We start from the raw sequence: 27,948 nt of genomic DNA, 5'->3' as shown, positions 1-27,948 counted from the left end.
CAGATGAAGAGTCTGAACTTCAGAAATCAGAAAGCCAGATAAAAAGAGGCCACAGTAATCTTTGTGGGCGATCACCAAGCCCTGGCCTGAGGCTGAAGATATGATATAAAAATAGGTAAACGTAGTGGTGAAGGAAAAAAATAAAACAAAATACCAAATGACATCCACAAAACCCAATGTCAGTGAAGGAGGGCTCAGAAACAGGAAAGGAGAAAAAAAAGGGGGGGGGGAAAAGGGGGGAAAAAAAGGAAACAGGAAAGGGTAGAAAGGAATTAGGTGTTTGAAGGTCTTGTTTCTCTGATGTTGAAATTATAGCTAGAGTGAGCCCAAGGATACACAGAATCCCACCAAGGCCTAAGAAAGGACCAGAAATACTTATTGCATGTTTTTTCTTCTGTCTCTGGAAGAAAGAAGGAAGAGAAGAAGATTTCTTTGCATTAGGATTTTTCCTTTTATCTCCAGGGTCCCAGAATAAACTTTAGGTAAATTTCTATCAAACTTAAAGCACTTTTTAATTTCCTCATCCCCACCCACTATTCCTCATTCTTTGAGGTCACTTTATCCAACATCGTCTAAGGAGATACTACAGAGAAACTGCTGTCTGTGTGGTAACCAAAGGCATGGACTTTGTATTAGTGAACCTTAGACTGAATCGTGACTGCAGTTATGTTCTTCTGGTGAACAGAGCAGGAACAGAAACGAATCATTTGTCTCCAGAGATTGTCATTCTGACTTTGTTTGGAGACACTGGCATGTGTACTATGACTGGAACAATCCTGCTTTGATTTGTCATCAAACACTTGTTACTGGACTTTGAAAGGGAAGGAAAATATTGTGAGATTCAAACGAGCTTTTCATTTGGAAAAAGAGAAGGCAATGTGTATAGCTCTCTTTCCTAATTATTACCAGGAGGTGTTTCTCACCCAAGATATAGGCTGTAATTTTATGACCTTGATCTTGCTCAATATTTGCTATAGTAGCCACAAAAATGTATTTTGACTTAATTTTCCTCAATCTTAGAAAATATAAAGGGGTATTGATGGTAGTTTCCCATTAGCTGGAAATTCTGGAAGAGGGAACCATTAAGTGGAAGCCCCTCATTCCACAGTTAGAATAGAGGCTGAATCTTGGAGAAGGAGCCTGGGTGAGGTCACAGGGCTAGGCGGTGACAGAGCCAGGAAAAGCTCAAATCTGCTCATACCTGGGTGACCCTCTTTTTAACTATTACTTTCCAGTGTAGGAATTTCCATGCTCTTGAAAACTAGCTGCACAGATAATTGCCATCCACCAACAGATCAGATCTTATGTGTGACGTCTCCTAAGACACCTGCACATCTATCTCAAAAGCATTAGCTAAAGTACTGTACAAGCACTCTGATAACGATAGAGCTTAAGTAGGAGGTAAAGAGATTTTTTGTTTGTTTGTTTGTTTTAGATAGTGGCTAAGAAAACAATCACTTTTTCTCAGATTTCCTCAGGACATTTCATACAAAAAATTTTGAATCCGACTCCATCATGTTCATATTGTGCTCATTAATGAGCCTGCTATCCTGAGGACCAGGGCACATCGCCTGGAAGGGTTCTCAAACTGAATGTGGTAGAACAGAAAGGATGAATGAAAGAGGAGAGGACGTTGGCACAGCTGCTGATAGAGCCACAGCTGAGTTTGCTGCGGTCGGGTTGGTGCTTTGGGACAGACGGTCGTCTGTTCAAGTGTAATCCCTTGTTCCTGCTGCCTGGAGTTTCCTCCCTTCGTCCTGCTTCCAGTCCATCTTCATGCCAGCCTCTGTCTCCCCTCTCCGTCTCATTCAGACCTGTTGCCAACCTGATGTAGGTATCCTTCGTGCATTTCCTTGTCTCCCCTTGGTTGTCCCCAGCATTGGCACCTGCTCTCAGTTCACAACTGGATGAGTGGTTCCTAAATCGCTAAACCTAGGGAAGGTTTTGAGTCTCTGCTGGATCTCTCAGTGCATTTGGCCACGTGGGTCACTCTCTCCTTCTTCAAGGTCCTCTAGTTGCTTGTTCCTTCCCTGTCTCTTCTGTGGCCTTCTCTTCCCCCTTCTTCCAGGGGGTTTGTCCTCAGCCTGTTGCTTCCCTCCCATCCTGTCATCCATTGTCAGGATTTACAGTTATGCACACACTTCACTGAGCTCAGATCCCCTTCCTCAAATATCCAGCTGCCTGCTGTGTCCACCAGGCGCTGTCCACCCCGGCATGCGTACAGGGCCCTCATCACTGTCCTCCTCACTCAACTCTCTCACTCGGTGCTCTTCTACATCATGTTGTGGACCCGTGGCCAGCATTCACCTAGACTAGACACCAGAGACTCCATTTTGGTTTCCTTTTCCCATTTTTGTTGCCAGGACTGGCTCTCATCTTCCATCCTAATTACGTCTTGGGTCTACTGCCCCCATGGTGGTTCAGAACTGCTGCCGCCTGGCTGTGATTTCTCTTTCTCTTGGCCACCTGCACCAGGTAAACAGCTTTGTTACCCTCAAGTGCACCCTGCACGTCCCACTAGGGCAGACCTGCCTCTCGCAGGCTTAAATTAGGCCCATGTGTTCTTGCTCTGGATCAAGTCCAGAATGGTCCCAACTTGAGTCCGAGCCTTAAATACACTACATCCTGCCTTGCTCATCTTATCTCTAACAATTTCCTGTTTTAAAATTTGCTTTCCAGACACAGACAACAGCTGGGGATTCTGCTTATGAACCCTATCATTTCTTAGCTCTTACTGTCTCCTCTGCCTCTAAGTCACTTTTGGGTTCTCTGTTCTGGCTCACTCAGAGGCTTCTTTTACCAAAAACAAATGTGTCACCTCCTCTAAGAACCCTCTTTTGTGTGCTTTGCCACCCTTCTCCCAACTGTCCTCAGCTCTACCAGTGCCCTATGCATGTTCCACTCATTGAGTGAGCTGCGTCATTTTCTAGTTGGTGCTGGTGTGAGTTCCGCAGTCCATTGACAGCTGCTAGCAACTTGTTAACAACGTATTCCTCTCAACTTAATTCAGACTGACTTCTTTGGATAAGAACGTGGTGCAGAACTGGAAAGATCTCTGTTCCACTGTTGGTAATTGAGTCAGGAAGCTCCAATGTAAGGAGCTAATATGTATGTAATTTACCTTTAATTTAATTGTACTTCCCTTCCTTCTGAGCAGTAACTGAGTCACAGCTATACAAGTATCTTGATTTTACCTTCTCTCCCAACATCCACACCTTACCTATATTTTACCACCAAAAGAAGCTGAAATTTAAAAAGACTAAGTTTTTGGCTTACACCAAACACTTCCTCTAGTTTAGAAGTGTCACAAGACTCCAATTTCTCAATTTCCAGATCTTTCCTCTTGCTGCTTTATGGCATTGCTTCTCTGTGATTTTTTTTTAAGATTTTATTTATTTATTCATGAGAGACACAGAGAGAGAGGCAGAGACACAGGCAGAGGGAGAAGCAGGCTCCCTGTGGGGAACCTGATGTGGGACTCAATCCCAGGACCCCAAGATCACGACCTTAACCAGAGGCAGACGCTCAACCACTGAGCCAACCAGCTGCCCCTATTTTCAGTGATTTTTAAAAACATTTAAAAGTAAATTTTATGACTTTTATTCACTCACATGTCTAAAACACTGATTTTCCAGGGTAGTCAGTTACCACGCCAGAAGAAAAAAACTTTAAAGCTTTATTTATCACATGCATTTTTTTCATACCAAAATGTAGCACACTGAACTTTGCCATCCCCCAAAATACTATAAATGCTATTTTCTCAGGAAAAAGAGTGAGGTTTATTTTTTGTTAATGAAGTGCCAAACAGGCCCAGCCAACTTGCTGGGCATAATTAAATTGGAGCATCTTTGGCAGTACACTATGTAGCTCCATCCATGCAAATGTTTTGCAAAAATTTAGCTTAAGCATTTTTTTTTTTGGACAGATTCTCTTCAGGAAGAGACATTGAGGAATTGGGGGCAGTTTTCACAATATTATAAACATTTTCAAAGACTGGTTAAATAAGCTCCATTATTTTGCTAATCACTTAATTCTGGTCTTTCTTCCTATCCTTAGCATACACATTCAGATTTCAGCCCTTGGCCCATCTGGGTGTGAATGAAGTGGTAGCAAAGTTTAGATTTAAAAAACATTGTAAAGTCCCTCCATTTGTAATTTATATATTTTTTTCTACTGATGCTTTACTGTACTGTTTTTTCGCCATCTCTTTTTGTTCTTAATCGTATCAGGGAGGAGACACACATGTTTCTTAAGAAATCACTTGTAGACTATCCTACGGAAACAGATTCCCAAATAAGAACGTACCAAAATGGAAGACAAACAAGTACTTTACGTTTTTTTTATGTATACCTTCTGATGTACACAGTGAAGGCATTGGCTCTTGTTTCTGCTTACCTCTTCTGTTATAGCTCAAAAGCAGCCATAGATGATTTGTAAGCAGATTAACTGACTGTGCTCCAAAGAAACTGTTTACACAAACAGGTGGCAGGCTGAGTTTGGCCCACTGCATGCTTTGCCAACTCCTCATGTAACTTGGAACTCCCTTGTTTTGACTTTTAAAGTCATGGACATAAAAAAGTAATGCTTCCTTTATAATGAGTAATATTTTATAATCAAAGACAAGTACATGAATTCTTCAAAGGTTAGAAAAGATTGATAATTTTTAGGATCTTTTCTTTTTTTTTTTTTAAGATTTTATTTTATTCATGAAAGACACAGAGAAAGGCAGAGACATAGGAAGAGGGAGAAGCAGGCTCCAGGCAGGGAGCCTGATGTGGGACTCGATCCTAAGACCGTGAATCACACCCTGAGCCAGGGGCAGGTGCTCAACCGCTGAGCCACCCAGGTGTCCTTTTAGGATCTTTTCTATACCTGAAGTTACTGCTTGGACGGTTACACGTTTCTTGAGGGGAGAGATGCTAATTTATGTCATACCCTAGCCATGACCGAAGTGCTGGCTTCATCATACAGGCAGATTTTCAAACAAATGAATGAGCGCTTAGGGCCCTGTATGCCAACCGTTAAGGCAAGTTGATCCTATTGCAGAGTATAAGACCCAATCTTTAAGACTCTTAGTTCTTTGTGCTCCGGTGTTTCAAAGGATCCCAGCTTAAATGCACTGACCGTGATGTAGAGAATGATGCTGTGGACAGTGGGGAACACAGTGTGTGCTTCCACCTGAGCTCATATTCTGAAGCAGCTGATTGGGGGAGTGTTATATGCTAAGCCTGGATGGATAAGATTTTAATAAGTACAGTATGATTTTTTTTTGTCCTGTGCTTTCTATCTGTCCCATTAAAACTAAGAAGGAAAACTCTCTTAGCAGAGTTTGAATATAGTCTGAGGAGCAGGATGGATTTATTATTATTTTCACCTCCTTACATTTGAGGTTATCATGGACGTAGTGTTTGGGTGGAGCTTTGGAAGACCTTGTAACAGATCAGTAACCCTATGCCAGACGAGATGCTCTTCACATCAATTAAGAATATCTGCTCTGCACAACCCGGTGAGCAGCATGAAAAGTAGAAGCTTCAATTACCAAAGACCTGTAATTACATTCAGTATTCCTTTAGTATAGGTGCCCTAATGTGTGTTTCTTTAAACTTACATTTCTTTAAAAATTAATTATAAAAATGATAGTAATCACAGTGAAATTTAAAGAGAGGAAAGGAGCCCGCCTCCCACCTCAATTCTACTTCCCTTCTCACATAGAACATCTGGTAACAGATGGATCTTCGTCTTTTTTTTTTTAAATACTTTTTCTATACATACACTTGTCTGTGTGTGTGTGAAACCTGTTTGGGACTATGTTATGTTTAATCTTCTACAAGTCCTTTCTCACCCTATGTATCATCTACCCAACTATCCTTTATCTATCTATCTATCTATCTATCTATCTATCTATCTATATATCTATCATCTTTCTACCTATCTACCTACCTAGTGATCACTCTATGCTAGCCCATATGAATCTCCCTCATTCTATTTAGGAAAGGACTGCCCATTATGGAGCCCCATTATACTTTTCTCCCCTTCCTACTTAAGCTCTGTGCTGTGCTTACAGCAGAATTCCAAAGATAATTGTATTAGAAATTAAGGAGACAAACACAACCCATCCCATGTGGAGAAATGAATATCTACTTTGATTAACCTAGTTTTACCTTCAATTGTTTTACGGATGGCTATTGATAGCTTTGTAGAGCTTTGTAGCACTCTGCCAAATGTGTCCAAGGTTCTTCCAGTGGCATAGTTTCGTGTAACTGTGTGTGTTTATAATTATACCCATGTCTTCTCATGCATGCTCATGTACATATGCAGATTTATTTATTTCAAGGAAGCAATTCAGATGGCTAGGCTCAGAGTGGAAATCGTTGTGACATGTATTTGACTTTTGTGACAATGGCATCCTAACAGATACAATGTGCGAATGCAGAGCTTTCAGAATATTCCACCATCCTGCAATAATTGCTACATGCTTTTTAGCTGTATTAACAAGAAGTATCTCTAACCTTCTACATACAGGAATCTTTATACCTTACTATGCAGAGACAGCTATTTTTAAAATTTCCAAATTCACTTGCAGCTCTGTTCTCTGCAAGATCTTCCCATCTATTCCAACTGTGTCAAACTCTGACAAAAACAGAAGAAAATAAGAATAGACTCTACATGTCACTCATGTTGGCTGAGAGATGAGCTGAGAAAGCAAGAATTGGATGATGGAGGAATAGATATACCATCGTTGGATAAAGAATTCTTCTCTTTCGAGCTATATATAACTTCTGTTGTAAACTGAGCAAGACTATTAAGAGTAATAATTATGTCTTATACTTGTCTAGTGCCATCTAACTTACAAAGTCTTCTTCAAATTTTAAGTCATTTCATTTTTTTTTTTTTTTGACAGTCTCATCAGTGAATCAGGACAGAGCTTATTGTTTCCTCCCTATATCCCACCCCTGCAATTACTTCCTGCTGTTCTTTCCAAACCTGGTGCATCAGATTCAGAGAAGTGAAACTCCCACCCTTCAGCACCACCCAAAAGTCATTATGTTGGGCAACATGCTTGGTGAAATGTTAGAATGTGGAAATTTCTGTTGTAGTTAACATGCCCCTAGAGAGAAGAGGAATCACTAATACGCTCAGGTCAGAGAGCTCAGAATCATTCAGGTACTTCTACTTTTTGGCAGTAGAAACCTATGATAGTATTCAAAATAGGTAGCATAGATTAATGCCTAAAATTTATTCTCACTTATATCATAGAGCCATTTGGATTCCATCCATTTCTCTAGTCAATTAGCCACTGATAATCATAATTACCACCCTTAGGTGTGGTAAGACAATGAAATGCCTCCCAAATTATTAAGAAGTGTTAATTTAAATCTACTCTATATGTGGTTTCAAGCATTTTACTGCAATTAAAAATTGGTCACCTGTATATATGATATATACATAAGACTAAGTTTTGAGTAATGATAATATTTCTTTAGAAGAAAGTTCTCAGTGCTAAATAAACATGATTATGTTCTATGTGGATTTTCCCCTAGATCTGTTTGATGTCCATGGTCTTGACCTATTTCCTCATTAGTCATAGGTAATTATTTGAGAAAAAATAATGCCAAGCATTTGTATGGTGTTATATGATGGATCATGCTTTGACTGTCATATGCATTATCCAATGTATTACATAAGCCTCAGAAGATGTTTTATAAAATAAGCCTCAGGGAGCATAGGTGGTTGGCTCAAAGCCATGTGACTAATAATAAGTGGTAAAGAAGAAGCCCAATTCCATCTGCCTAAGCCAAGAACTTTGTCTATCAGTCTGCAGCCATATCAGAAACCCGTCTGCCAGAATTTGCATCAGGAGGTTTCAGGGGGCCGCAGACCTCTCCACTCATAAGCCCATCTGGTGGAGTTTGTTCTGAGAGCCCGTCAGTGGAGCTAATATCAACCAACAAATCAAAGATTCAGGAAATTTGCTATAATCTTGATTATCAGTGAAAAGGGATAATGTCCCCAGTATTAGATCTTTTCCATCCATCTGAAGAGGTGCATAGGATACATCATTTTGTAGAGAGATGACTTTATTTATCCTATGACACAACCAAGACTGATTGGGCAGGACCCTTCACTAGCTTTTTTCCTTCTTTTTTTCTTTCTTTCTTTCTTTTTTCTTTTTTTTTCTTTCTTTTTTTTTCTTTTCTTTTCTTTTCTTTCTTCCTTCCTTCCTTCCTTCCTTCCTTCCTTCCTTCCTTCCTTTTTCTTTCTTTCTTTCTTTCTTTCTTTCTTTCTTTCTTTCTTTCTTTCTTTCTTTCTTTCTTTCTTTCCTTCTTTTCTTTCTACCATATATGAGAATAGTAAGCCTTGACAGGAAGTATAGGTGTGGGCATTCTCCATTTACCTTGGATACAAAACAGATTTTCTGCCTTTGATGAAAATGATAGGCAGTACCCCATTCGAAGGAGAGAGTGTGAAATAAGAGCTCTGGGAAAAAGATCCTGCTCCTCCGCCACCCCCCATTGTAATCAGAAACCTGTTTTTAAACAAGCTGCCCTGATACTAAGAAGTAACATAGCGAAGTCACTGCCTTGAACATGTTTATATGAAAAGCGGCATGAGAAGGTGAAGGACACCTCTAAGGAAGAAGAGCCTTTGCCATTAATAATTATCTGTAAGGAACAAACAGTGCCTGGAAGGTAGAGCCAGATTCACAGAAAGAGAAATCCAAGACATTAGGGCAGGTCTCTGCTTTTTCGTGAGATATTGCTGATGCTGAATGCATATTTCCAACCAGAGTGAAGCTGATAACAAAGCCATCCTGCGCTCATCCATTCCAGAATATTAAAGAAAAATGTCTCCCGTATTTAGGAAGCCACTTATAATTATTTCTGACATGTCAAATATACTGAGGATAGAAAGAATAGTAGAAGATTCGGGGGGAACATTTTTTAATGTGATGTCAGTCTTCAAAGAATTGAACAAGTGGCCCCAGAAATGATCGTTTCTTTAAGTATGACATTGCCACTTAATAAACCAGCAGAGAAAATATTGAAAGGAATTCTGTCAACATTCTGGAACTAGTGTAATTTTGAACAATCAAGCATAATGGCAAGATCAAGCTTGGTGTCAGGCTGTATGACTTGTAATTCTGTGAAATTATAAAACTTGTGAACAAAAGGGAATGAGAAATATGTAACTGTGGAAGGTAGGTAAAGTTTCAGGAAGCTTGAGATTCCAGGTCTGTCCCCTCTGACCTTACTGATATGCACGTTGGTTGATTATATCAAAACCGCAGAGGTGAAATGATCAAGGTTTCCCAAGAAAAGAATTTCTGGTTTTGCCACAGAAAAAGATAAGTTTTGCGTTTGGAATGACTGAGAGGATCTAAAGTGTTGTCTCATTAAAATTTATGATCAGAATTAATTCAGATTCATTTTGTTAAGAACCGAAGCACCTGGGTTGAATTTGTATGGGGACTTAAAAAAAGATAATGAGGAATGACAGCAGGTCTGCAGAGTAGCCAGTTGAGGACCCCTCGTAAATCTGATCTTTTTTTTTTTTCTTTTTCTTTTTCCTTTTTCTTTTGTAAACTTTCCACTTGGCGTTTGAAGATGGTTTGGTGTTGAAGAATCAATGTTATTTGTTGGTACTTGATTTGATATGAAATAAGTAGTATCTTTTTATTTTTTTTGAAATAAGTAGAATCCTTTTTTAAATCACTCATGTTAGGGACGCCTGGGTGACTCAGTGATTGAGCATCTGCCTTTGGTTCAGGTCATGATGCCAGGGTCCTGGGAGCCCGTCTGTGTCTCTGCCTCTCTCTCTGTGTTTCTCACAAATAGATGGATAGAAATCTTTACAAAAATAAAATAAAATAAAATAAAATAAAATAAAATAAAATAAAATCACTCAAGTTAAAGGATTTTAAGACCCTAACATGTAAAAATAAGACTGCCACAGGAAAATAAGAATTTTACTTTCTGAGGGCAATTCTGTGCCTGGTACCAGGCTCAGCTGACTTAATGATGCTTGCAGATAGAAAGCCTGAGCACAGAGTGAATACCCTTCCTACAAAGTTTCTAATGGTCCATTTCCTTTGCTATGGATGGTTCATCATCTCAGGTAAGAAACCAGATTGTGCTGTTTGGCCTCTTGCTGCCCCCTATTCTCCACATCCTCTTGGTGGCAGAATGGTGAGGAGAGCATCTCTTCGTGCCCCTGTCATTTGCATGGATAATTCCCAGTGGAGGGTGTGGCATCTCTTGCAGATAGGAGTCATTGTGCATTTCCTGGCCTTTCCATTTACCTTCTAATGACTGAGTTGCTGTCAGGAAGTTTACTTCTTCTCTAACCCTTGGAGCACCTTCTCCCTCCATGACTTCTCATGCTAGAACTGTCCCTCACTTCATGATGTTTTAGACAGGTGAGTATTTCTGGGACATGCCGTGCTCATCTAGAGAACTGGAGGCTAATCATTTGCTTAAAATCTCATTTCAGAACGGAAATCAGTTGGCCTGGGTAGTTTATGAGTCCATGCCTTCTGCATGTTGATGGCAGGAAGCTTTCCCAGGCAAAGATGTAGGATTAAAAATTGAGATTTTGTGTGCTTTCTTTCTCCATTCTATTTTCTGTCTACTTTCTTTATGTCAGATGAGGCTGCACATTGGACTCTTTATTCAAAAATTCACGTCTTGACCAAGGTGCTATTTTATCCGTCCATACTTGCTTCCCCTCTGGATCGCCAAGGAATATGCCATCCCTGAGGTGCTGGGGAATGAGGCACTCTCCTCACGCCTAGCCCCCTGGGGACCAGCAAGAAGTCCCCAAGTCCCATCACAGTCCTGTGTACCCTGGGATATCCGGGCAAAAGTGTGAGTTTTACCCAGAATGGCTTCTCCATGATTCTCCTGTTAGGCCTCCAGGCTTCTGTCTGTCTGCTGTCTGTCTGTCTCTCTCGGGTGATGGGGTCCTTTTTAGAACCAAGAGGAAGAAAGGTTTCAATCTGTTTCTTTTCCTTTTGTCTAACATTTACCGAATAGCTCAATTGCAAGTGCTCACTCAATGAGTCGTTTTCCTCTAGTACTTGCATTATGCTCTCTTTACAATGGAAATTTCTATTTCACGTTCCTAAGCAGCCATTTCTACATCACCCATGTGGCCTCAAAGAGTTGGGACTTACACATAAGCCCAAGCTTTTAGAATATAGAGAAAGAAAAGGACTAAAGAAAGACACAGATGAGCTGAATGCATGGACAGTTTGGCTCCTGTTGAATTGCACAATTGTTAGAATCACCTCCCCACTGTCCAGGTCACTTTCACTTCAGTAACTCTGGGCTGAAATCTGGATTGTGACATAAAGAAACAACAACAACAACAAAAAAACCAATTAGGCAAGCAATCCTTTCAAGTTACTTAAAACCTTGCCATATAGAAAAATCTGCTCCTGGTGCTTGAGGTTAGGTGTCTGACAACATTGTGAGCTCTGATAACTTTCTAAGTAGTTGTGTCATATTCTGTGATTTGCCTGTGCTCTCGCAAAATAAAGTGGAATGAAATTATTTGTAGAGATCTGTCACAGTGAATTCTTAAAGCTAAATTGTCCCTGGGCTGAAAGGATTTCCTGTGACTACAACCGATTTTCCTAAAATCCCTATTAATACTTTCACACCCAAATAGCAAAAACTTTTGATTGTTACGTGCTTAGTGGCAGCTGAAGGCTAGGCTTAGTTGCAGCGACCAACTAAATGTAATAGCAACAACATGTATTTATTGAGGGCTTGCTACGAGCCATGCACTGAGTCAAACTATTTTACATAGATTAGTTTATTTAATCCTCACGACCCTGAGCAATGGTACTATTTTTATGCCCATTTTATCGATGAGGAAACTAAGGGACACCTGGGTGGCTCAGTGATTGAGCGTCTGCCTTTGGCTCAGGGTGTGATCCCCAGGTCCCAGGATGGAGTCCCGCATCAGGCTCCCTGCAGGGAACCTGCTTCTCCCTCTGTCTGTGTCTCTGCCTTTCTCTCTCTCTGTCTTTCATGAATAAATAAATAAAATCTTAAAAAAAAAAAAAAGATGAGGAAACTAAAGCACAGAGAGAAAAAAACAACCTGTCCAGCTTGTAAAAGGTAGTGTCAGGATCTGACTTCAGTAGGTCCAATTCCATGAGGCAACGATTAGGTTCATGCTCTACTCAGAGGCCCTATTTAATTAGCAGTTTCTATCTTTGCATTTTCTTCTTTATTTGCTATTTTCCACATTCAGTAAGCATCTTCCAAGATATAAGCTTTAAAGGAGTAAACGGTACCCTTGAAATGATGATTAGCGAGGAACAGTTTTGCTTCTGAGGACATCCAACTTATTCTGAAAGGAGGAGATGCTGGCTCAATATGGAAGAAAATGCCTCCAAGGAAGAAGCAGAAAAATGAGCCAAGGGGCCAGAACAGTTCACAGAGTAAAGCTTTTAGTTCCAGGCAAATTAATTCCACTTATATAGGAAAGAAAGCACCAATTTAAAAGAATCACCTTTCGACATAAATCCTTGTCCGTAATGACAGCAGTCTGGTTAGCATGGCTGGGCAAGGAGAGAAGCCAAGTAAAAGCATAGATGGGAGCCTGTCTGGATTCAAATCCTAGCCCCACCACTTCCTACCGTGTGATCCACGGCAACTTCCTCGTTGCCTCTGACTCTGTTTTCTCTTTCAAAGGAAGATAACAGAGCTTGCCTTATAGGGTTGTTAGCGGGTAGTCAGTGAGCTCATACGGTGTTGTAGAACAGTGCCAAGCACACAGAAAGCACCACAAGGACCTTTGTTTGCTTTATGTTGTCCTCATGAGGTACTCAACATTGTGTGCCCAAAACATTGACAGCGGTTTTATATCCAGACATTCTTGGGGGTTTCATACAGGACAAGGAGATACTAGATTTGATTTATCTTGGATGGACCTTGCTAAATAAAGTGATTCTTAGACAGCCCAGATTTCTTTTTCTTTCCTTTTTTTTTTTAAGATTTTATTTATTTATTCATGAGAGACAGAGAGAGAGAGGCAGAGACACAGGCAGAGGGAGAAGCAGGCTCCGTGAAGGGAGCCCGACGTGGGACTCGATCTCAGGTCTCCAGGATCACTCCCTGAGCCGAAGGCAGGTGCCAAACCGCTGAGCCACCCAGGGATCCCAGATATATTTTAATTTCAGAATTTGAGTGGTATTTTGCAAAGTCAGTCGACTAACTTGTTGCCGTGACTCAGTCTGAAGGTGGAATTTTGCTCCCAGCAAAAAGGAGCTTTAGCCTATGAACACTTGTCAAACAGAAACAGACAGACTGGCCATGCTCTTGAAAATCGGAAAATGGGAGTAGCAAAAAAATGAGAGATCATCCTTCCTGCAGTCCAAGGAATTAGAGAAACTGAGGTTTGGACTTCGATGTAGCAAATTTATTTGGAGGTGATATTGGTAGAAGTAAAGTATGGTTCATAGATGATGGTGTGGATGGATTCCCACACATTTAAATCCTGTCTCCTGCTTTCTTTGAAGAGTTGGAATGAGTGATCTGTGACAGCCTTTAAAGGCTTCCATGGAGGTGAGGGGGCCTTCCTTCCTTCAAGGCAGTTTGGTCCAGCCCTGCTAGTTCACCCATGAGAGAAGCCTGGTAAAATTCCAAAGGTGATTAATGTTGTATCTGTTATTTCACAGGGTGGAGTGTGTTTGGGGGGATGGAGGAAGAAACCTATAATTTCATAGCTACTAATAGAATATTTCTGCTAAACATCTTTTTATTTAAAAAATTGGTGAAAAGACCTCAAAATTCGAGGTGATACAAGGGCATTGACCTGTCCCCAGAATAGAATGCACCCACAGTTGTTAATAATATCTTGTTGGCGCAGGTTGGAAGGGTATAAAATATTTCCTGCAAAATATCAATTGCCGTTTTGGCCCATTGTTCTGGGAGGTCTAAATGAAGTTTTTAATTATCTGAAGTCTGAAGGCTTTCCCCCTACAAATGTAAAGTCAGGGGTTAAAGCCTAACCTAGACCATTTAGGAAAAAGTACTGCATTTTAAAATCACGCCACCACGGTCCTGTTTGGGAAGCATACAACCTGGGTCAGACTAAATGTTGAGTCGTCAACTATTTCAATGCCCATGTTCATCATGCCTAAGAAGTATAAGTGTTCTTTTTTTTTTCTTTTTCTTTTTCTTTTTTTTTAAGAAAGAGGAAAGGAAAGGAAAGGAAAGGAAAGGAAAGGAAAGGAAAGGAAAGGAAAGGAAAGGAAAGGAAAGGAAAGGAAAGGAAAGGAGGAAAGGAAAGGAAAGGAGCGAAATTGTGTTCATGGATAGGAAGAGTCAATACATCAATTCCTTCCGACCGGATCTGTAGAGGCAGTACGGTTGCATTAGAGTTCCCAAAGGTCCGGAACGTTACGCGCAGGCAGACAGAGGATGGAGACCTCTGGTGTCAGAGCGCCCCAAGGAGAACGAGGAAAAGACTGACTGGTAAACTCCTAGGCCAAAGCCTGGCTGGAGAGCCAGCCCCCTAGGGGCCGCACCAAGAGCAAGGCGTATCACCTTGAGCGACAGAGGCCCTAGACGAGGGAGGAGCCGGCCCCAGGCCCGACGACCGCCACACCCTCCGTAAGGTAGAACTTCTCTTTGACAGCCGGTCTTTTCCCCCGAGGGGGTGCACCGTCCCTGGAAGTACTGCAATACCAGGTCGATGCGCGGAGTGGATGGAGCAAGCTCCTATTCCATCTCCCTGCTCCAAAAATCCATTTAATATATTGTCCTCGGATAGAGGACGTATCAGATATTAAACTGATAAGAACAGATACTACACTTGATCTTAGCCAAAAGGCTGAGAAGTGGTTCTTATTTTTTTAATAGGTTCTTTGAATTATATTCTAAATGACTGCCATGTAAATAAATTAGAACAACAATCATGCCATGCTTTTTTGTCATCCTGGGTCATTTTCATCAAATGCTTAGTAATTTCATTGCACGTGTGTAATTAGGTGAAGAAGCTCCACCCGAGCATCCATGGGTCAGCTATGTAGACTCTAGCTGCCAAAGGCGCTTCTCCTTCTGAACAGAGCGCTTTGCTCAGCCAGTGTAGACATGGCCTGATAAACAATGGAACTTCTCCCTTGAGCTGGAGTTTGGATTGATCTAATTCTTTAACTCAGAAATGTGCACAGGTTTGATGAGTGTTTAAATGACTGCATTTTAGTAAAACAGGAGCTTAAATTGACAGTAATGTGAGAAATAGCATAATTTATAATGAACTTGAAAGGCAGTAGCACTCACTGTTGCTCAAGCTAATCAAGGGACTATCAAATCAAGGTTTTAATATGAGCTTAAATATATGTGGCAGGAAGGTAGTTCTTGCGGGCTTCTGTCTGTCAGTTCCAAGCACTAAACCTGTCAGAGTGCAACATGGTCGTGTCACTTTTAACCAAGATGTCACATATATTGTGAGAAACAACCTGCTTTGTGTTTTCTCCTCTAGGATTTTGCTGGGAAAAGCAAATGTAAAAGGAATTTTTTTTTTTTTAACACTGCATTTTTATTTTGCAGATTCTCAGGCTGATGGAGTGAGTGACAGAGTGGGTTGCCAACTCGAGTGACTCCACTCAGCGTACACAGTGGCTACGGGGGATAGATTCAGACATGCCCAAAGAAGTCTGCCCAGGGGGAGACTCATACCTTTGAGGTTTAAATCAGGTGTGTGAAGAATGCTGGAAACATGACTTTCTGGAGTTTGGTCTGGGTTGGTTTGGTTTTTTTGTTTTTGTTTTTCAAGGAAAGTGGGAAGCTTGGTGGCTCTTGCCTGTTCTTCCAACTCTTTCAGAGCCATAAAATACTTCCAAAGTGTAATGTACTCTCTCTCCTAGGGTTTGGTCTACTCTATTCCACTGCTTGAAAGGGTCATCCTATATTTTTATCAAAACTTTAGGTGTTTAAAGACATGATGTGGTTTTTCATATGCAAAAAGAGTTTTGATTTTGGAGACATTTTTAAATTGGGGATTGAGGTTTACTGATCTGTCTCTTACCATGTGTCTATTTCCTTAGAAAAAATAAGTACAATTTGTCATACACAAGTTAGCTACCACATACCTGAAGAAATTATGTGCAGATTATCTTTAAAAGTAGGTGTTGACGTTATCTTTAAAAAGTTGTTAAATAGCTCCAAAATATTGAGCAAATGTAATGTTTCTTTTGAAAATACAACCCACGTTTCCTTGCAGGATGAAGTTATGCTTAATAGCCTCTGTTTAATTCATTCAGAAACTACACGATTCTTGTTGCTATATTTTGTTAAAAAGGAAGGAGAGGCTGTTTCTACAGGTGTTACAGAAAAATCAATACTGAGCCACGGATTATTGGATCCCATAGAACCATGGAGACTTGGCAGTGAAATTCTTCCAAAGGTGAGTAGAGGCATTGATTTTCTTTCTCATGCCTGAAGAAATATGACACGAGGAACGGGGGCTAAATTTAGATTGGAAGCAAATCTCATCTGAAGCTATGCCTTTAAAAAAGTTAGTGACAATTTAAAAACAAAATTAAATGAGCAAATTGGATGAGAATTTGAGTATACAAGATTTTTCTCATGTATTTTTTCTTAGGTTCACTTTTTTTTTTCTTCATTCCTTTGAATGCTTTTGAAAAAAATTTGACTGACCAACATTTTGTCTGTAATTAAGATCCAGTGATTTCCTTGTACAATATAAAATAGCCTCAGTCTTTTTTTTTAAGATTTTATTTATTCATGAGATACACACACACACACACACAGAGAGAGAGAGAGAGAGGCAGAGACACAGGCAGAGAGAGAAGCAAGCTAGAGAGAGAGAGAGAGAGAGAGAGAGGCAGAGACACAGGCAGAGAGAGAAGCAAGCTCCATGCAGGGAACCCGATGTGGGACTTGATCCCAGGACTCCAGGATCATACCCTGGGCCAAAGGCAGGGACTAAACCCCTGAGCCACCCAGGGATCCCCTAAAACAGCCTCAGTCTTAAACCCATAACCAGGAGTGCAGTAATCCTTCAGCTCCTAAGAAAAAGCATATTATTTACACAGTTTTACTTAAAAACACATGCTCATTACGAATCTTCTTTATTTGAACTGTGTATTTTTCCAGCCAATTTGTGCCATAATTTTTAGACACATGCTTGCTTACGTGTTTACTTATTTCACAGTTTCTCCTAGATTTCAAAAAGTTGAAAAGCTATACATAACGCACTGGTGGTTGTACTGCATTACTTAGCATTCCATCCATGCAGGCAGACGGTGTTCCTAGGTTTGGAAGTATAAATCCCAGGGGAAGTGAGCTGAAGAACATTTCATGCATCACTCATCCTATTATGAGCCCTGTGCTGTTCCATCTCTCTACAAGGTAAGAGATTTATTGCGAGCTGGCTTCCGCCAGTAGAAAATGACGTATGCTAATGGCTCATGCTTCTAAGTGTATGTTTTTGGAACTCATAATGGCCAGTATAGCAATTGTTTTATAAAGAATAATTGGAAAATTTAAGTTACTCATACATGCTCTATCATGTTCATCTGTCCCCAGGTAGCATTTGGTTGCTCTGTCCTGGGAACCACAGTGTATAGTATTGTCTTTTCCTCATGTGAAGTGGGATGGTAAATTGGTCATTTTTATAATGAATTTGAGTAGAGTAGATGATCAAAGGAAGATAATTCAGGTCTTAAAGTGGAAAATTGCCCAACTACCCCTGGCTATGTCTAGGGGTAGGTGTAATTTAACTTCTAATACTTGGGATCAAAAACTGATTATGAGAAAGTTAAAATGTAAACTGCTAGTGAGTACATGGGAATGTATAGAGTTATCTTAATAGTAAGCTTTTCTTTCTGCTCTTCAGTAGAACATTCTTGGTTCTTTTTTTTTTTTTTTTCTTCCTTTTCCTGAACTTTCAGACTGGCAGAAACAACAACAAAAACTGTTTATAATTTACATTCTAACTTTGGATCACCTAGCTCAAACCCTGACTCTGACTACCCAGAGAGACAAGGCTTTGAAGGAAGAAGTAGCTATTAGAAGGCCGTTTCTGCTTTATTAATAAAATCACAGGGAAAATGCGACATTCTGGATGTCCCATCTGATGAGGTAAGATTTTATCATGTCTCATAAAATGAGATTACATTTGATCTTATTTAGCATTATCCCAGCCCCAAGAAAGTTTGCATTTGTCAATTTGACACGGAAATCTGTAATATAAAGCTTTATATACACTGCCTAAACTGTAACCAATTTGAGGCATTGAAAGCTAGGCTATTTAATAATGTATTTTATTTATGTACAAATTATATTATTGTTACTGTTTTTCTGTCCTCAGCTTGGAAAATTGTAACTCAGTATATCATACAACATTCTTAAATAAAAATAAATTATGTACATTGTAATTCTTAAGGGGGGCAAAGGCACACTATTTTCTAACCTTCCAGGAGGTTTAACTTTGGAAGTGTGAACTCTTAAATGTGAACAAACCAAAGACGATGGCGTACTTGGGAAGTATTCTAAAACTAAAATGGGAAATAAAGATTTCATGGTAAGTGCCAGCCTTGTGTTTACTATTGCAATACTTTCACATATGCCTGAGAAGGAAACAAGTACCAAAGACAATGGAGCAGTGATGAAGGAACTGGACGTATAGGAAGCTCAGGTACCTGTAGATACAATACGAGGAGACACAGGTCCCTAGGCCCCTTTATTTGGTACCTATCCTGTAATCCATCAAAGTGGCCAGGTACTCACTTTCCAGTTCAAAAATATTAGTGTTTTCAACATCACTGCTCTTTCCATTATACCCAAATCCTCTCCACTACGTAAAATATATCTTATCCATGTCTGAGCAACATGAATGTAGACATCTGTCTTTGGGTTAAGCACATTGGTATGACTTTTCCTAAAATGTCGCAAAGATGAATTTCCACAGATAATTTGTAGTTTGTGAAATATCATGAATTTTTCAGGGAAAAAGTGGCAATTAATGGAAGAGTAATTATCTTCAATGTGAAAATAGTCTGGGCTGCTGACTTTGGCAAGCACAATGTCTTTGACTCATTATCATTTTCTTTGCTTGCTTTGTTGTCATTCTTTGGATTCTTTCTGGATTCATCTCTCTTTTGTTCCCCTTCAACTCCTCTATTATATTCCAGTTGGTAGTTAAAGAACAGAAACAGAGCAGTAAGACTGCATGGCTACATTTTTCCAGTGCCACCAACTGGGAGTTAAGCTGGCTAACATTTTGAAAGCCCAGCCCATTTCATTCACAGCAGGGAAGGCAGGTAAAAGCATTTCTGTATTAAAGTACACACTTTGTTTCTTCAGGTTCTTCTGGTCTAAATTCTCATGTTTGCCAGTTGGAGGGAGAAATGGAAAGGAGGTTGGGGACCAAATACCTGGGGTATTTAATCAAATACCCAGCAACTCCTATTATAGGATGCAGAAATTTCACTTTTGAGGATTAACTAGAGTGGATTTTGTCAACCCAAATGGGTGTCCCCCTCTTCCCAGCATGTTATTGGGCTACTTCCTACCACTGCCTAAATACGATGCAGTGGGAGAACTCCAAATAGCTTTAATAGTAACTCCTGGGTTAGCAGAAACTAAATAGGCAGGGTGAGAATTCCCATAAAACATAAGTATATGTGAAGTTCCTCAAAGAGTACCTTTTACCTGTGATTGTTTACTTCTATTAGAACAAGAACTTGAGAATGGATTTTACTTTGTTCTGTTCATTTGATTACTATTTCCTAAGTGGTAAGTATACACCTTCTTAAATATTTTATGAAGCTCGCTTAATCAAGCAAATATCCCAACACACATCACTGTATTGATCCTTGACCTTCTGACCTGTCACTCTGCCACACTGGATGCCTTTTTCTCATGTTCTTGAAGATGAGAGTTTAGGGAACTGATAGAGTGAGGAGAGATGTCTGCCTTCTTTCTCCGCAGCAGCAGACCGTGGTGTCATCTCATTGGAGGGGACTTCCTTGCGAGTGGTGAAATTGGGATGAATAATATCACTTCGTGTTCATGCTGAATATATATACAAGCTTAAGAGCACTATGTAAGAGTAGTCTAGGAGGGATAAACGAAGTATATATTTAAGGCAGGAGGACCAAAGTTCCAAGATGTGTTAGATTATTATGATAATATCATAGCTTATTTTATGAATAAATCAACATGCTCCCCAGCTGGTGCCCACAGGCCATATATTGAAATAAACCCTACAGATCCTCTTTCATTGGAGTTAGAGCCTTTACACGCACCACCTTACCATGGACTAGAACCCTAGTTTGTTTTATGTTTTATGAGTGTCATAATATGGATATTTCTTATCAAATAAATCAGAAGTTAATAGAAGGTGCAGTGGGAAAACTAAATAACTTTGTCTTTGAGGTTTAAGCAAAAAAGGAAAAAGAAAAAAGAAAGAAAAGAAATAAAAAGAAAAGAAAAGAAAAAGAATGATGAAAGGCCATGGATGCCTGCACCATGAATGTACCTGGGGTATTTTCAAGAGTATGAAGTCCCTTCCAGTTTAGCAGTTAGACAGATTCTTTAGCCAATTTGGCTTCAGCTTGACAAAGATTTCCTACTTATAAATGTCTCTTAGGGTCCATGAGGAATCTCAGATACTAATTTATTTTGTAAAGAAGTGTTCAGGATCAATACCATCAAAATATTTCACAGTTATTGTGTGCATTCCTTGACTGAAGTGACGGTGCCAAGGATCTGGCCATATCCTGTCAGGCACCCGGCACAGCTAACCTCCACTGCACTTGAGTGCACTAAATGGCCTTCTGGATGTCCAGTTGCCTGAGGTCTCGCATTTGTTCACTTATTGCTTTCTGGTTTCGAGACTCTTGCCCAGGATAGTCATGGCTGGGAGCAAGGAGTAAATGGGTAGGGGATGATTTGTGTGTGTGTTTCTTTTCTAATTTGTTAAATGAAAAAGGCTGGAGAATAAAATGTCCTTCTTTTGTTGATCATTCAAATAAGTACGTGAGATGTGAATCATAGCCTAATGGTGGTGGTGAGGAGTGAGGGAAGGAGGCAGTTCCCTTTCAGCTGCTAATGTTCTCAGAGCCCCACTACACTATCTTAATAAGCTAAAAGGAATGATGTACCATTTCTATCTAAGAAGACATAAAGATAGCAGTTCCTTTAAATGGATTCATTTTTAAACATGAAAGGCAGTGGTCCATGGTCTGGGTTAAATATGTGCACTCACCTATTTGCACACATATACTTCTTGTACACATTTTTCAACCAAGTAATAAGAATGGTGGAGGGGAAACCACAAGGACTCCCTCAGGGTCTAGGGGTGTGGGTGGGACCCTAAGCAGGTACCAAAGCAAGTGCATTTTTAATTCGAAGCTTTGGGTTTTAGCTTAGAAATTGGCTCACATTTTACATTGTTTCATTATATATCGTGATTGTTTTATTAAAGAAAGAGTTTTAATTTGCTTACTGTTGAGAAAATCTGATATTTGAGATGTGTGTGCCATGTTTGCCCTTCCATGATTTTTTCAAAGAACACTTACTTAGCTTCTGCTATGTGCCAGGTACTAGTTCACCCCTCTCCCCCAACACTGATGAATATCCCAGAGGCTCCTATTCGAATCTGTAAAGTACAAAATAGAGGTCCACAGGGGTGTGAAACAGATGAATTGGCAATAGATATGTGAATTGTAAATTACCATAGCTCCTTGATCCTGGGCACATTTTTCCACCCAGGGATTTTAGTTGGTCATTGTCAGAATTTAGCAGAAAGCCCCATCAAATCTGTAAATTTTTGTTGAACTTAAAGCAATCCCTTCACGCTTTAGACGCTTTCTAAAGCTTCTTTTCTACTTCCTACCTTCCAGAGGCACAGAAAGTTATTCATTTCCCATTTCTACTTTGCACATGCTCCACACCTAAAGATTGACACACACCCCCACCCCCATCCGCCTTCCATTTTCACTCTTACACTCCTTGGTTCCCATCTTTTCTGAAGATAAACTGCTGCATGTTCTCCTTGTTTGTCTAATTCTTGTGTACTTGGTATGTGTTAAACCAGGAGCTTAAAAACTCAGTGGATGGTGGCTCTGTCTTCTCTGCTGCAGGGTCTGCGGTATTGATTGATGCGTGTGTGTGTCTGTGTCATCCTCTGAAAACATGGCAGCTTAAGTTAATGCATAAACATAGCAGTTAAACTGGAATCGGATCGACGGGTTTGAGTTCCTGCTGTACTGCTTACTAGCTGTTTAAACAGTTCTAACCCTGCTTCCTCAGCTATAAAATGAGGAAAGTAATCATACCCACCCCCCTTGGGTTGCTGTAAAGATTACAGGAAATAATGAGTATAAAGCACAGTGCTTGGCGTATGGTAGGAGGTCAATAAACGTCAGTAACCATCTTTAGTATCGCTCCTATTTATTGCATGTCTGTGCAGCTACTCACATACCCCATATATACAATTTTTCTATATGCATTAGTCAAAGAAGGATGGCTAATCTTAGACAACATCGTGAAAAGGCAATATCCGCCTTCCGCATTGCCAGCTTTTAATGTACCAGAAGGTGCATTTTGTCCTCGCTGCCTCTCAATGCCCAGACCCTGCCTCTCTTGCCTTTCCTGGTAAAACCTCCTTTCAAGCAATGACCTGAAATTTATCCACATTAAGGTCTAGATGACGGAGAACATTGAGGTGTTGCCCTTGTCAAGGTCACTAACCTCTTATCAAAGATCAAATACTGAGCTGATGAGATTGCAGGCATCCAGCAGCAGCCGGAGAAGTTTATTTGACAGTATGATCTCTCCCTTGCCTTCAGGAGATCTCCCCAGAGTGGGAGTGGTTAACTGGGCCAAGGAGGAAGGTTAGTCCTCCTGTGGAAGGTGCCTGCTGGGGCTCTCCTGGGGGTTGTCTGACATCCTCAAAGGCTGCCTCTCTAAGCCTGGGGTCACTTGGGAATGTCTGTCAGCTTTTCCTTTTTTTTTTTTTTTTCCAATTATGACTGAGTTTTGAACCTAGTTATGCCTTAGACCACAAGCTGAAGTCCTTTGAGCATTTTTTCCTAATGCTCTTCTTTATGTTCGGCTATACATCCACTTTTCTCTGTGCACACCCCATCCATACTTTCGTTGTCAGTTACCTATTGTATTTCTTTCACAAAAGGCCTGTATTCATGATTTCAAGTTGTTTGCACATCAAACTATTAGGCTGAGATGTTCTCCTAAAATACTCTCTGTGTATATGTAACACTTTCTATGCACATTTTTCAGAGTTCGAAGGGCTGGATTTAAGTTTAGAGTATGCCTTCAGCAGCAGTATATGCTTAGGAAACCATTTACTTCCTCAGCCTCAGTTTGTCAGTGAAGTGGGAATAAAGGGTCTGCCAGAGGGTTGTAACAATCAAATCAAAGCGTTCTCTAAAGTCAAAAGTAGTATAGAAGCTTCTTGGTCTTCTTTTTTACCCATCATGCCTACCTCCTCAAGCAATTTTTTTTTAATAGAGGGCATGCAGAGACACATTATGTTTAGTAATTTGTGAAAGAAGAGATCAAATTATCTCTCTGACATTTTTCCTCATTACCTGACATCACTCTTCGGTGCCTTCTCCTACCCCTGTCTGCTGCCTCCTGTCAGGGCTTTGTCATTGAATCAGAGATAGCCCAAAGGAGAATGTTCTCCATGAAAATAGAGGAAGAGAAACAAATGTCCACTGGTAAACAAGGAGTCCACACCAATGGGCTAGATCCACAAATAGCTTCTCAAAGGGTCCGGATCATTCTGTAGACTTTCTGTATGTGGCATGGTCAGGCCATGCCACCGGGTCACTCAGGGGTTTGGAGTAAGGCCACAAGGCATTAACATTTTCAGAATCTTCTATGCAAAAGTGAGAAATAAATAGAAGTATTTATTGAGTAGCTACTATGGGCAAGATACTTTTCAATAATAATAACAGCTAACTGAGTTTTTGCTAGACACCAAATAGACACTGGGCTGCAAGGCTACCCAATTATCTAATCCTTACAACAACTTTGCAGCAGTGGTATTATATCCATTTTATTGTAGGGAAACAGGGCTTTGAACCAAACCACTGTTTCCTGGGTTTCCCAAGGACCCTGCGATAGAGATAGCATTAGGCACATTTTGCATATGAGGCAGTTGGGTCACAGAGAAGTTAAGTAACTTGTCCCCATGGTTCTAGGTGGAATCCCACCCAGGTCAGCCTGACCCTGCACACTATGCTGCACTGCCATTCTGAGTGCTCTCATTCTCGAAGGGGACCTTTTTTCTTCCCTCTGAACTTACAATCTGTTGTGGATTGATACTTTGGTAAAAATATAATTAAAATAAATTACTGGAAAAATAAAATTAAAAAACATTCAAAACACAAACTCATCTATTATTAGATTCAACAAACCTGAAAATACCCAGGTTGAAAATAAAATTAAACGCCACGTCCCCTGTTTTTGTATTTTTTTTATCTCACTAAAGTTCAGCAGCATGTCTTAACAATATACCCTCGCAAATTGAATTTTATATGGGATATGTCTATTATTGGAAGGCCTATCATCTCATAACCTACAGAACCAAGAAATCTAGACTGCTATAAATTCATTTATTTGATAATGAAGATACCACTGTGGTTCGGGTGGGTACTCTGTCTCCAGGGCACAGGCTCATTGTTACATTGATTAATAATATTATCTCCCACTGCATCGAAGTAGGCTGAAGAAATTAAAAGAAGCATGATAACACAAAGCCAGCAAAGCAAACTGGTTAGTTCCCACAGTGGTTAGTGCTCTTCTGGGCAGAGCAAGTTAGCTGAGCAACTTCCCCTTTTCAGCATTCCTGAAAGCAAATTTTAAAATAGAATGGCCATGAAAAACAGCAAATGTGTATTTCCCAAGGGAGAACAGGATCTGTAGCAGGTGCCTATCTCCATCTCCATCTGCAGAAGTGTCTGCAGGAAATAGATGAGAGAAAAAAGGCTTAATAAACAGAAAATGTCAGAGACGCTATTTTTGATTTTTATTTAGCAAAATCATGTCTCAGATTTCAAGACAAAACTGTTTTTTGCCTGATTCCTGGCCCAGCCCTCCAAACACATCACTACTGTTTGAAATGCTGCATCTACACAGCATACATGTTGGTTATGGTAGATCTCACTTGGACTTTGGCTTCAAGGAAGAGATGCCACCTTAGAGGACCTGTTGGCAGCAATCATTGTGTTACCAGTGTTACAGTTTGTTAATATAGAACTTTCTCTGCATTCGGTGAAGGTAAAAACGATGGCAGAAAATAGAGGATTCTTGTTTGCCCTTATAGAGGAGCCCTTTGCTGACCGTTACATTAGCGACCATAGTTTTCTGAAATTCAGATGGAGCTCCATTCTTGTTCTTAAGCAATGCCCTGCCCTGGTATCTAATCTATTACTTAAGCTTAATATCATCATTTAAATATTGATCATTTGTTTATGGAGCACCCATAAGTGCCAGATCCTGTGGGAGACTGCTAGATCTTGGAGAAACAACTGTGGCAATTTGGTTCTACCTCCAAAGAGTTTCTATTTCTAGCCTGGTTGGGGAGGCACAAGTACAGATTTAGAACATCATAGCACCGTAATAAACGGAGGGACCGATTGACCTATCAGTGTTGAAGAAGTAACGAACTCAAGCTATGGAGTCAGAAAAGGCTTCACAAGTAGGTGACATACAATATAGAGCTGGAAAAATAAGAGTTTAAGATTTAGTAACAGTGGGGCATCTGGCTGGCTCTGTCAGTAGAGCATGTGACTCTTGATATCAGGGTCATGAGTTCAGGCCCTGTGCTGGGCTGAGCATGGGGCCTACATAAAAAAATAAAAATAAATAAAAAATAAAAAACTCAGTAATGGTAAATATACTATTTTTGTACAGTGTGGTTTTCCTCGAACTCTTCATTCATGACCTGTTTTCTGGGGACTCTTATTTGGTCTCCCAATGGAACTGCTGTCTTTATGGAATATTTTCATATTGTTTCTCTGCTTCTCCACATCACCTTTCTGTGATTGCCTATTTCTTGGGCAATATCTAAAAGATAGAGTGGTTAAAAGCAAAATTGTATTCATGCTCACAACATCTTCCTACTGTCTTTTCCACACTAACTGTTTCCTTCTAGTTTCAAAAACTCAGCATCTGTGATCATATTTGTTCCTTCTTCCCCATGAGAAAATTCATCAGTGGTTAATGAGCTCCCTACTATTAAATAGGACTTTAGCCTTACCTCCAGGATCTATGAGACAAGGCATACCTAAGATAGCTTTTAATTTTTAAAAAAGTAAGCAATCTCTACTCAATTTTAGCTATAGGAGTCTTGACAAAATGGAGGCTTTTGTTTTAGAAAATGAAAGTGAGTAAGTAATCTTAGGGAGATTAGATGTTTAAAAACAGCTTTTTCTTTCTTTTTCTTTCCTCCTTTCTTTTTTTCTTTTCTTTTCTTTTTTTTTTTTTAAGAATTCCAGGGAAAAAGACTGGTACTTATAAAAAAAAAAAAAAACACTTTAAAGAATGAAGATTGTAACCATGCATTGCTAACTGGCAAACCAGACATCAGCAACAAGGAAAAAAGATAATGTGGAACAGCAGGAAGAAATTGCCCAATGAACCAAATAAGCTGCCTGACAATGTTTGGTTGGAAACTAGACCCTGGGTGGGGCCACACAGAATTTAGGGTCATTGGCAAGGAGTCCCACCACTATAGTCCATGTCAACTAAAGGATGAAGGTAGCATATCCCTAGATAATAAGAAAGTGGCACAAGTGAATCCCTGTATCTTATTTTTGTACACATATACACTCTATTGCCATCCAGAATCATGTAGCTCTGATCTGAATAAAGACATCTGAGCATCCAAAGAAGTTGATAGTAAGTGCTCAATAAATGTCAGTTGCTATTCATTTAAGACAGACTGATGCCATTAAAACACTATTTTTACAATCAAAACCAAAATCTTGACACCACACTGTCACATACCAGCAGAGTTCTTCTAGGGATTGGAGACACTGCAAAAAATGAGCAACACTTATTCCCAAACTTGTAGCATTCATGGCTCAGATAGAAACAAAGATAGTCACCTAGAGTTTAACATGTGACAACAGGGTAAGTAGAGGGCACAATAGGTGTAACTAAGAAGGAGAGATAGCACCAGGTCGCGGGGTATGTCTGAGGAAGTTTCCTCAGGCAGTGAGGTTTCAGGTGGGAATTGGAGGATCCATCGAAGCTAGCCAACAGTGAATAGAGGCTGAGATTGGGCAGAGTTTGGAGTCCCAGGAGAGAATGGAGGGGGAACAGATGTCGAGCGAATGTGAGAGATAGGACTGGATGTCATAAAAGACCTGTTGGGGGATCCCTGGGTGGCTCAGCGGTTTAGCGCCTGCCTTAGGCCCAGGGCGCGATCCTGGAGTCCCCGGATCAAGTCCCACATCAGGCTCCTTGCATGGAGCCTGCTTTTCCCTCTGCCTGTGTCTCTGCCTCTCTCTCTTCCTATGTCTATCATGAATAAATAAATAAAACCTTTAAAAAAAAAAAAGACCTGTTGGCTAAAACTCAAGATACAAGAATTGGGGTATAGCTCTGGGAGCTCACAGGAGTGGGAAGACCAATTAACAGGGGACAAAAGACGTGAGACCTGGTGCCACCTCAGATACTTGCAATGGGTCAGCTTACAGGTGTCTCTTGATCTGCTACACTTTCCTTTCTTTCATGCAATATGGTGGAAAATACCTTGCCTAGCTCATAGGGTGCCTGTGTGGATTGTATTAGGAAAGTTCTTTGTTAGCAATAATCCGTATATGAAGATAAGTTTTGTTTATTAGTACTTTCCATGGCTAGGGAAACCACTGGAGGAAAGTATCTCAAAATATAAATCCATTTTGGAAGATTGAGATCCAAGATT

At 40.2% G+C, this 27,948-nt stretch overlaps 1 long non-coding RNA gene and 1 other non-coding gene across 2 annotated transcripts in view; one reads left to right on the top strand and one right to left on the bottom strand.

Annotated features, from left to right (window-relative positions):
* The window catches only part of LOC121481368, an 89,206-nt gene that overhangs the window by 14,380 nt on the left and 46,878 nt on the right, over positions 1–27,948 (top strand). The window contains exons 3-6 of the long non-coding RNA XR_005985265.1: positions 15,567–15,713; positions 16,240–16,422; positions 17,194–17,390; positions 17,933–18,122. This is a non-coding gene — a long non-coding RNA (uncharacterized LOC121481368). The remainder of the gene's footprint in view (positions 1–15,566; positions 15,714–16,239; positions 16,423–17,193; positions 17,391–17,932; positions 18,123–27,948) is intronic.
* LOC121481694 lies at positions 14,669–14,859 on the bottom strand. Its single transcript, XR_005985365.1, has one exon. It is a non-coding gene; the product is annotated as a U2 spliceosomal RNA (small nuclear RNA).

The sequence above is a fragment of the Vulpes lagopus genome, chromosome 23 (genome assembly GCF_018345385.1).
Source record: "Vulpes lagopus strain Blue_001 chromosome 23, ASM1834538v1, whole genome shotgun sequence".
Taxonomy (NCBI): Eukaryota; Metazoa; Chordata; class Mammalia; order Carnivora; family Canidae; genus Vulpes; species Vulpes lagopus.
This window is presented reverse-complemented; position numbering and strand designations above follow the sequence as displayed.